This window comes from Triticum aestivum, chromosome 2A (genome assembly GCF_018294505.1).
Source record: "Triticum aestivum cultivar Chinese Spring chromosome 2A, IWGSC CS RefSeq v2.1, whole genome shotgun sequence".
In the NCBI taxonomy this organism is placed as follows: Eukaryota; Viridiplantae; Streptophyta; class Magnoliopsida; order Poales; family Poaceae; genus Triticum; species Triticum aestivum.
Window position 1 is genome coordinate 529,688,225 of NC_057797.1, and position 9,459 is coordinate 529,697,683.

A 9,459-nucleotide genomic window follows, 5' to 3' on the forward strand; every position below is an offset into this window, starting at 1 on the left:
TTTGGTAGATAGTGTCTTTGAGTTCCCTGTTGTAGACGTCTCCAATGCGTCCCATGGTAATGTGGGCTGCCATGCTCTTTGCTAGACTCCAGGTGGGTGCTTCGAAAGAAAATTCCATGGGTTTAGAGGTTGGCGAAAACGTCCTTCCTGGAACTTGTACTTGAATCATCTAGCGCTCTTCTTCTGGTAAGGTGGCGTTGCACATCCCGGTGAAGCTTGGTATTCCAATGTTCAAGTACCTAGTGACTTCCTTCAAGTGGCATCCAAAAGGTGTGTCTTCATCCGGTTGTGCAAACTTGTTCTTCATCTCCGTCATCCTAAAGAGTAGAAAATGAAGAGATGTCAGAAATGAGTAGAGAAGTGTGACCTATGGTTTATCTTAGTGGTCGTGTCCTACACTCAGCGTGTGCTCTGATACCATCTTGGAGCGACCTGACCTCAAACGGTCAAGTCTCTGTGCTTCAGTGTCATCCCTGGATCGGTAATGCTGACACACAGTACTCGAGGATTTATAGCAGAGTAGCAATCACACACTTATTACCTCGAATGTCTCCAAAGAGAACTTATTACAATAATATGGCTTAAGGCCATCAAATATGATAACAGCGTAAGGCTTGGAAGATAAAGTGAGTTCATCAACTCCAACGGCATAGCTGAGCTGCACGGCAACGACCTAACAAACCTTACTCCTCGTCTGAAAAGTCTGCAACATAATATGTTGCAGCCCGAAAACGGGTCAGTACATGGAATATGCTGGCAATGTAACACAGTAGAGCGTGAACAGAGTAATGCTATATCTATATGCAAATTTGGCTGGTGGAAAGCTCTATGGTTATAGTTTTGCCAAAAGCCAGTTTTTCCCTAGAACAAAGGAATAGATTTTAATTTATCTATCATGGTGGATGAACAATATTGAGAAGGTACCCCCAACTCAATCCCAAATTAAAGTAGTTAACAACCCAACAATATTAGTTAAGAGTGATGAGATACATGTGATAACCCAAGTACTAGATACTCAAAATTGTCCATAACCGGGGACACGGCTAACCATGATTAGATGTACACTCTGCAGAGGTTTGCGCACTTTTCCCCACAAGACTCAATCGTCTCCGTTGTATTTTCCGCACTACAAGGTGTTTGAGAAACGGGTGACCGAGACACAGTCTTTCAGAAACATTAACTCTCTACTCCGGGCAGACCATACCGAACCTACAAAACCCACTACCTGCTGATCCACCTCTTCGAGAGCTTCACGTAACTTACTCAACTATGCTAGAGCCCATAATAGCTTGTGGCTGCACACGAAAGTTTCTAGCATGAATCATCCCAGTTCCCTTTGAGCCTGGGTGGCGGTCCATAGGAAGATCACACGGGTACCCTGGGATTTCCAAACAAAAACAGACAACACTGGGTTCCCCAGGTGCCTCAATCCACCCAGATGTTAATTTAAGTTGCCACCTTAAGTTGAACCATTAATTAACAATCTCACATCTGTCATGGATTTCACTCAAACCCAAACCACGTCTACGAGCATAGCAAAATAAAATAAGCAACGCGTAGAAGTAACTCCCAAGGGTTTGAATGCAGGGCAATAGGTTCTACCTCATCAACTACTTCCCAACCCACACGTTAAAGACATCCTAATCATGCAATGTTTGAGGATTGAGACTAATGCATAAAAACTGGGTATGGAAAGAGTATGATCAATGTGTTACTTGCCTTGCTGACGATCCGCGAATCCTAGGGACTCGTAGTAACACGCTTCGCACTCCGGGTGTTCTATCGCAAACAAACAATAACATACATAAGCAACAAGCAAAGATGCACAAGCAAAACTCAAATAAGAGCGGTTGACCAGAAAGTTCAACTTAAGAACTCCGGTTAGCAAAAAGAATCAAATCAAACGGAGCAACGAAACTCAAACGGCGAAAGAAACAAGATCCGTTTACTAATCTGGACCTAGGTCAAATTTTACAGTAGCAAAAACTTGTGGAAGTTGGTTAAACGAAAGGAGGGTCTCGAGACGAAGATCTAGGCGCTTGAATCGCCTGATTCCGACTAATGAGCGAAATGATAAATAGAAACTAAGATCAGATCAGAAATCACGATCGAAAATAATCGTGGATTAGTCTGATAAAAGAAACTGACGAACAGACTAACGAACGATTGTTCGTTAACTGTAACTAACGGGCGAAAACCGTTCGTTAAAACGAATGTACGGACGAACGTCCGCTATTTAGAAGAACCGAGAAAAACCAGCAAACTGATCTAAAAAACGAACTAGGGTTTCTAAAAAAATCAAACGGTTCCTTAAAAAACCGACGGCTCGAATCCGGCGCGGTACCTCCGGCGAGGCGGGGTTGGGCGGCGGGGCTCGGCGACGGCGGCGAGGCGCGGGCGGCGTCTCGGCAGTGGGGCTGCGGTGGTGGTGGTGGGTGGTTCGGGACGGTGGGGTATATAAAGAGGGGGGCAGCGACTTGGGGGGAGGGGCCAAGGCGGGGCGGCGGAGTCCGGCTCGGACTCCTCGTCCGAGTCGGCGGCGGCGGCACGCACAACGGGGAGGCGGTGGCGTGAGCGGCTGGGCCGGCGGCCTGGCTGGGTTTCGGCCCAGCCGGCGGAACCTCTTTTTCTTAAACAATTTCACCGACAAAAATAAATCCTAAAAAATAAAATAAAAATCTAAAAATGCCAAAACAATTTTTCACCGTCTAAATAAAATATTTAGAACGAGATGAACATTTTCTTGGCCCTAAAATGCAATTTTGAAAAATGTGCAATTTTTCTAATTGCAATTAAAATCCAAATAAAATCAAATAAATGATTTTAATATTTTTCCTCCAATATTTCAGTTATTTTGGAGAAGTCATATTATCTCCTCTCATATATTTTATTATGAAATATTTTTCGGAGAGAAAAATAATAAAAATAAAAAAAATCCTCGTTTCATTATTTGATAAAAATCAAATATGAAAACCAGGAAATCCCCAACTCTCTCCGAGGGTCCTTGAGTTGCCTAGGATTTCGAGGATTGCAGAACGAAAATGCAATAAAATATGATATGGATGAATGGCCTATGTATAACATTCCAAATTGAAAATTTGGGATGTTACATAGATACCGCATATAGGAAGGTATGGTGGACTCATACGGAATAACTTTTGGGGTTTATGGAGGTGGATGCGCAAGAAGTATTCCCGCTTAGTACAAGTGAAGGCTAGAAAGAGACTGGGAAGCGACTAGCTAGAGAGCGATAACAGTCATGAACATGCATTAAAATTAATCAACACTGAGTACAAGCATGGGTAGGATATAATTCACCATGAACATAAATATCATGGAGGCTATGTTGATTTTGTTTCAACTACATGCGTGAACATGTGCCAAGTCAAGCCACTTGAATCGTTGAAAGTAGGATACCACCCTATCATACCACATCACAACCATTTTAATAGCATGTTGGCACGCAAGGTAAACCATTATAAACTCCTAGCTAATTAAGTATGACATGAGCAACTATAATCTCTAATTGTCATTGCAAACATGTTTCATTAATAATAGGCTGAATCAGGAACGATGAACTAATATATTTACAAAAACAAGATAGGTCGAGTTCATACCAGCTTCTCTCATCTCAACCAGTCCATCATATATCATCATTATTGCCTTTCACTTGCACGACCGAATGGTGTGGATAATAATAATAGTGCACGTGCATTGGACTAAGCTAGAATCTGCAAGCATTCAATACAAAGGAGAAGACAAGGTAATATGGGCTCTTTGTTAGATCAACAATAATGCATATGAGACCCACTCAACATTTTCATCATGGTCTTCTCCTCTCGACCCCCAAAGAAAAGAAAAGAAACAAAACTATTTACACGGGAAAGCTCCCAACAAGCAAAAGAAGAACGAGAAATATTTTTGGGTTTTCTTTTAATTATTACTACTACAGGCATGGATAGTAAACTAGCTAAAAGCTACAACTAATTTTTTTTTGTTTTTTCTTAAGGTTTTTCAAACACACAAGAAGAAGGCTTAAAAAGAAAATAAAGTAGCATGGATAGTGCAATGAAAAAGTATGAGCGCCGACAACTGGCATGAGTGTGTGAACATGAATGTAATGTCGGTGAGAGATACATACTCCCCCAAGCTTAGGCTTTTGGTCTAAGTTGGTCTATGGCCATGGCTGGCCTGGTGGATATCCAAAGTTGTAACTGGGGTCATACTAAGATGTGGCAGCTATTGCCTAAAGAGCTGCAGCTTGGAGGCGAGCTGCCTTCGTCCTCCTCTCATATTCGTTTGCTTCCTCCCTGGTTATAACATATCTCCTTTTTGCCTGAAAGTCAAAGAAAGTAGGAGCAGGGAGGGCGATATGGACGGTGTACCGTCTGTCAAAGATTAGTCGGTACTGGAAGAATTGTTCGTTTCTCTCAACAAACTGATGGCGAACCATGGCATTATAATCTAGGTAAGCAGGAGGTAACTCAATATCATTTCCATGTATGGGTATATCAAGATAGTTAGCTACACGAGTTGCATAAATTCCACCAAACAAATCTCCACTTATGCTGTTGTGGTGCAACCTACATGCAACAATGGCCCCCAAGTTATATTGTTTATCACCTAATACCGCACTCATGAGGACACTCAAATCTGGAACACACATGTGACAAGCCTCATCTTTACCGTTAATGCATCTACCAATGAAGAGAGCAAAATAATGTATGGAAGGGAAATGAATGCTCCCTATGGTAGCTTGTGTAATTTCCCTAGATTCCCCCATAGTAATACTAGCAAGAAAGTCTTTATATTCAGATTTGCGAGGTTCACTAACATTGCCCCAGTGCGGGTGTTTACAAGAAGTATTAAAATCTTCTAGGTCCATGGTATAAGATTTATCATAAAGATCAAATAAAATAGTGTGATAATTGCACGAGGATGTGAATTTAAACCTTCTCACAAATGAATCAGTTAGATAGAGGTATTGCCGGCACTTATCTGACACGAAGCTCTCAAGATCAGCGTTAAGCACATACACGTCAAATTCATCCTTGATGCCTGCCTGGACCATGAACTCCTCTGACGGCCATTCCCAAGGCTGCACTTGAGCTTCCCTTGGTAGTTCGTTGTTCGGCTCACGTATCGCGAGACTTGGGCCTTGCTTCCTTGAGGAACCGCCTTGGTACATTTTCCTAAACATTTTTCTTCCTTTGAAAAATTTCTAAAAATTTTAGTGACTCAAAATAGAAGTGAATCAAACTCAACAAGATTGATAGCAACTACTCCTACAAGTGCCTAGAGGCTATATCATGCATTAAAACTACTCTTGACCACATAAATTTGACATGCAAGCTCAAGAACAGGGTCACCTAAGCAGCAAAAAATTGCAATAAATAAAGCACTAGAACAAAAACTAATTGGACCATTGGAGGAGTTACATATCGAAGAACAATCCCCCAAAGTAGTTTTGTGAATGGAGCTTTGAGCTAGGAGATCGAAAATGGCAGCAAGATGAGCTAGAACTCGGGTTTGAGCTGGTGGATGATTTTTTCTGGAGGAAGACGAAGTGTGTGGGTGCAAGAATAAGTGGAGGGGGCCCATGTGGGGTCCATGAGGCAGGGGACGCGCCCTGGACCCTCGTGGACAGGTGGTGAGGCCCCCTGGTGTGTTCTAAGTGCCAATAATTCTTAAATATTCTAAAAAAATCATATAAAATTTTCAGGACATTTGGAGAACTTTTATTTTCGGGGTATTTTTTATTGCAAGGATAATTCAGGAAACAGACAGAAAATACTATTTTTGCTTTATTTAATCTAAATAACAAAAAGTAAAAAGAGGGTACGAAGAGTTGTGCTTTCTAACTTCATCCATCTCATGCTCATCAAAAGGAATCCACTAACAAGGTTGATCAAGTCTTGTTAACAAACTCTTTTCGAATAACATGAAACCGGAGAATTTTTGAATAACACTAGGTTACCTCAACGGGGATATGCACATCCCCTACAATAAGAATATGATATTTCTTCTTGACAGTTGGAAGAGGAAATTCAAAACCTCCAATAGTAATTGTTGGAATTTTTCCAATAGAATTGATACTGTGGACTTGAGGTTGTTTCGTCGGAAAATGTACCGTATGCTCATTACCATTAATATTAAAAGTGACATTGCCTTTGTTGCAATCAATAACAGCCCCTGCAGTATTAAAAAAGGGTCTACCAAGAATAATAGACATACTATCGTCCTCGGGAATATCAAGAATAACGAAGTCCGTTAAAATACAAACATTTGCAACCACAACAGGCACATCCTCACAAATATCGACAGTTATTGTCGTGGAATTGTCATGGCAGATGTCCTAGTGTGAGGACTTAGTCGCGAGGACAACACATTTATGTGGTAGCTTGAAGGGGTTGGTCGGAATCGAGAGACGCGCGGCGGATCAACATACAAGACAAGAATTTAGATAGCTCCGGGCCCCGAGAAATATCATTCGGTAATAACCCTACATGCTGTTTGTGGCTAGGTCTCATTATGATCATGAGGGGGTCGCCGGCAAGCTGGCTCTTTGTGTCTAGCCCTAGAGATTGTTTCTTGTTGCTTGTCCCTCTTTGGGGAGCCCTGCCCCTCCTTATATAAGTTTGGAGAGGCGTCTTACATGTAGAGTCCTAGTAAGATTAGAACTAACTTATTCCCTATTACAAGTCGGATACAAGTACGTGTCTTGCTTCCTCGTAAAGGAAATATTCTTCATGCCTTCCGTCTTAAGCCGGCCCACCATAACATGAACCGGCATACTGGGCCTTGGGCCCTTGTTGTCCGCCTGACCCACCGTCGGGGCCATCATTAAGTCGCCAGGCTCGTGAGTCGTCACGCCAGTGAACCGCCAGACACATGAGTCGCCAATCTTCTGGCGGGTTGCCAATGAAACGCCAAGTCAGGCCGGGTCATATATCCATCCGGGTCATACCACGGCGTATATCCCCGACATTAGCCCCCAGTTTAATTTGGATTTATCCATGTTAAACTAATCTGCAATATAAACACAAGAACAAATTTGACAAGTTGTGCTTCGGGTTAAATATTCCTTGTAAGCCGGCACTTGATCATCCTTAAGTCCTTGTCATCTACTTCTTGATATGTATCCATAATCTCATAGCAAATCTCCTTAGCAGATATGTTCAAATTTTGCCAATGCAAAAAATCCAGATACTTCCTTTGAGAAAAAAAATCCGTAGGCCAGCTTCAGAGTCAATTGCTGACATTGGTATCTTGTTGAGAAATATTGTAAGAGATAATCCACTTAAATCGGCTTTCAATGCTCTGACTTGATAAAAATATTGGTCTTCAAATATTCAACTGGTGATCCGCCGGTTTAAAGATGTAGAGGCTAGCGAGTTATAATTGCCAAAATTGCCGGCTTGTAAATATTGATAGCACCAGGTCATAACTATTGCCGACGCCGGGTCATAATTATTGGTAACACCGGATCATGATTGTTGCAAACACCGGGTCAATCTGATCTGCTCAAAACCGAGAATTTGAAGATTTTCCCCCTTATATGTATATCACCTGTAGCCCCTAGGTGCCGGGTTGTCATGCTTGTAGCAACCTGGGACTTTGTAATTGCCTTATGCTCACAAAACTTCAACTAGTGTAGCCCCCAAGGGCCGGGTCATTATGCAATACTGAGCAGGGACTTTGTAAATATGATCATGTAAACTGGAGTAGCAACATGTAGCCCCCAAGGGCCGGGTCATTAAGATATTACTGAGCTAGGACTTTGTATATAATTCATTGATAATAACATCATATGATGTAATCTCCACCATGGGACTTGAACCCACGTCCATAAGGTTAAGAGCTTTGTACTCTACCAACTGAGTAGTGGATCTTTCAATGTAATGGACTGAGGCTTGTGTACCTTGAATTTTTGACAGAAGCAATTGGTAGCCCCCAAGGGCCGGCTCATTTAGAATGTGATGAGTCGGGTCTTCAATAAGTTGAGCAAAAAATGACTTTGCATTAGCCCCCAAGTGCCATGGTGCATGCTGGCAGTGACATGGGACTTTGCATATTCGATGTAATCTCAGTTTGAATAATGTAGCCCCCAAGTGCCGGGTCGTAAGCCTACAGCAACTCGGGACTATTCCTTTCATTGTAGAATAAATCATATCCATTGATAAAATACTAGCCATTGCGCTGAAGCGACTTTAAAAACCTCAATCATAATATTAGTTACAGATAACCATAATAAAAATCAAGCCATGTTGGCTATTAAAGATTTGAATAACCCGGTTTGAAAACCTCAATCATTCAATATCATAATGAAAATCCAGCCAAGTTTGGCTATTTAAAGATTCAAGTACCTTATCTGTTGACAAGTAAATCCGGAGTTTTAGATACCCGGCGCCTCTAGGCCCATGGCGATTTAATACGCCTCCATTGTAAGCCGGAATTCTTATAACCCGACTATTTATAGCCTTTGAGAAAATCCAGCACAAATGATCATTCTGAAGCATCGATTTTAATGACGAGCTTGGACTTAAGCATATATATAAGTCACAGTTCTGCAAATCCTGCACAGAGTCTAAACAACATATGCCTTGGCGACTTAATGTCAAAAGCCATGGCTGGTAACTACCCAAATGTAGTCTTATCCTGTGATATTGAATTTGCACTGTCGGTCTATGTGACCTGCACAGTAAGGGTGATAACCCAATCTTTGATATGCGCATGATTCCAACGGCATAATTCAAAATATACCGGCGGCTTAAAGTCCACAGCCAGGGCTGGTTTAAACATAATCATGTATAAACAATATCATACCTGTGATATTGAATCGTACTGCCGGCTTATGATACTTGTGCAGTAAGGATGATAACCCAAAACTTAGAAGTCAAACCTTCCAAGTATTAATATTGTCATATGCTGGCGACTTTTTCGTCGAAAGCCAGGGCAGGTTAATAGAAACCACATATATATATGCTTCAGATATGAGCAAAAAGTCTCAAAACCCAAAAGATTGTGTTCAAAAAACTTAATCCAGACAAAAAGAAAATCAAGGCTTCTGATTCGAATAAGATCAGTAAACCGTTCCAAAGGGGTTAAGCTAGGATTCGAATACGATCATGTAGCCCCCATTGGCTTTGGCGTTGCCGATCAAGAGGGTACCGACAGCTATGTTCTCTTTGGTTCGAATATGACCTATGTTTGAACAGGAAGCCCCCAAATGACCTTGAGAGTTGTTTAACGACCCTGATTCGAATACGATCCATGTCGGACCCAAAAGGGGTTGAGCTATGATTCGAATACGATCAAGAAGCCCCCTAGTGAGTTTGGCAGTGTGCTGATCAAAAGGGTACCGACAGCTATGTTCTCTTTGGTTCGAATACGACCTATGTTTGAACAGGAAGCCCCCAAGTGACCATAATAAGATAAGCCGTAAGGCAGGATACCCAT